A 2,355-nucleotide genomic window follows, 5' to 3' on the forward strand; every position below is an offset into this window, starting at 1 on the left:
GATTATGAAATTAGACAAGTTCATAGAGGAAGTTACAATTCTGCTCTGTGAGTTTAATGTAGTGTTTGTATTTAGTTTGTAAACGAATAGAATTTTAATTGGAGTTTTAGGTGGTTTGTTATATTGTGAGGTGACTGGAACACTATGGCAGTGATGGACACTATACATTTTGTTTATTATGTATTTTATTCTGTAATATACATGTACATACTACCAATATAAATATTTTAGTGTGAGCATCTGCTGCTGCTATACTTAAGGTTGCATAATGATTTTCATTCTAATCCCCTGTTTTCAGTTGTTCATAACTTTCTGACATTTGAATCTTGTGGGTTGAATTTTCCCAAGCAGCGATACACATGTCCTGCCTGAAGTGATTCTGAGTGCTACTTTATGTATGCCAGACAAGTTTAATTGATTGAAAAAGTACAGAGTAAACATTTCTTATAGAAGCTACTACCTATAGAGTGTACCGAATATGAGTGAAAATATACCTGGTTAAAAGATAGGAAACAAAGGGTAGGTATAAATGGTCAGTTTTCAGAATGGAGAGGAGTAAATAGTGGTGTCCCCCAGGGGTCTGTTCTGGGACCAATCCTATTCAACATATTCATAAATGATCTGGAAAAAGGGGTAAACAGTGAGGCGGCAAAATTTTCAGATGATACAAAATTACTAAAGATAGTTAAGACCCAGGCAGACTGCAAAGAGCTACAAAAGGACCTCTCAAAACTGGGTGACTGGGCAACAAAATGGCAGATGACATTTAATGTTGATAAATGCAAAGTAAAGCACATTGGAAAACATAATTCCAACTATACATATACAATGATGGGGTCTAAATTAGCTGTAACCACTTAAGAGATCTTGGAGTCATTGTGGATAGTTCTCTGAAAACATCCACTCAGTGTGCAGCGGCAGTCAAAAAAGCAAACAGAATGCTGGGAATAATTAAGAAAGTGATAGATAATAGGACAGAAGATATCATGTTGCATCTATATAAATCCATGGTACGCCCACATCTTGAACACTGTGTGCAGATGTGATCGCCCCACCTCAAAAAAGATATATTGGAATTGGAAAAGGATCAAAAAAGGGGGAAAAAAATGATTGGGGTATGGAACGGCTGTCATCTGAGGAGAGATTAATAAGACTGGGACTTTTCAACTTGGAAAAGAGACGGCTAAGGGAAGATATGCTTGAGGTCTATAAAATCATGACTGGTGTAGAGAAAGTAGATAAGGAAGTGTTGTTTACTCCTTCTCATAACACAAGAACTAGGGGTCACCAAATGAAATTAATAGGCAGCAGGTTTAAAACAAACAGAAGGAAGTATTTCTTCACACAGTGCACAGTCAACCTGTGGAACTCCTTGCCGGAGGATGTTGTGAGGGCCAAGACCATAACAGGGTTCAAAAAAGAACTAGATAAATTCATGGAGGATAGGTCCATCAATGGCTATTAGTCAGGATGGGCAGGAATGGTGTCCCTAGCTTGTGTTTGCCAGAAGCTGGGAATGAGTGACAGGGGATGGATCACTTGATGATTCCCTGTTCTGTTCATTCCCTCTGGGGCACTGGCACTGGCCACTGTCAGAAGACAGGATACTGGGCTAGATGGAGCTTTGGTCTGAGCCAGTACGGCCATTCTTATGTTCTTAGGTACCTGCATATTTTAGGCACCTAACTTCACAGCTATGTTAGCTGTGTAGTTGACTGCCTTGCTCCCTGAATAGACCCTAAGTATATACTGTGTATATGTGTAGTTAATTTATATTCCTGCCTCAGTCATTGAAGGTCACCTAATGAAAGCTGTGCTTCCAATCACATATATAGTACATGGCTGCTGTTGAAATTATTAGAAGATAAAATAATTTATCCTAAAAAGACTCTAAATCAGTAAAGATGCGCTGAGCCAGAATGACAAGGAGAATAGTATAAGCACATAAAAGAATGGAAAAATTATGAGAAGAGTCATAGCTTTTAAGCCCAGAAGGGACCATTACGATCATCTTGTCTGACCCCCTACCTAACCTAAGCCATTCACCCAGTGAATTTTCTCATCTAGCCCAATAACTTGTGGTTGAATTACAGCAGATCTTTTATCTAGACATCCAGTCTTGATTTAAGGACTCCAAACAATGGAGCCATTACCACACCCTTTGGAAATTTGTTCCAGTGGTTGATTTCCCTCACTGTTAAAAATAGCACCTTATTTCCAGTTCAAATTTTGCTTACTTCAGAATCTAGATCAGTGGTTCTCAACTGATTTACCACTGTGAACCACACATGCAACTCTCTCTGTGGTATGTGGGCCACATCCACACAATATATATACTACTTGTATGGGCCTGAG

Source organism: Eretmochelys imbricata, chromosome 14 (assembly GCF_965152235.1).
Source record: "Eretmochelys imbricata isolate rEreImb1 chromosome 14, rEreImb1.hap1, whole genome shotgun sequence".
NCBI classification, from domain to species: domain Eukaryota; kingdom Metazoa; phylum Chordata; order Testudines; family Cheloniidae; genus Eretmochelys; species Eretmochelys imbricata.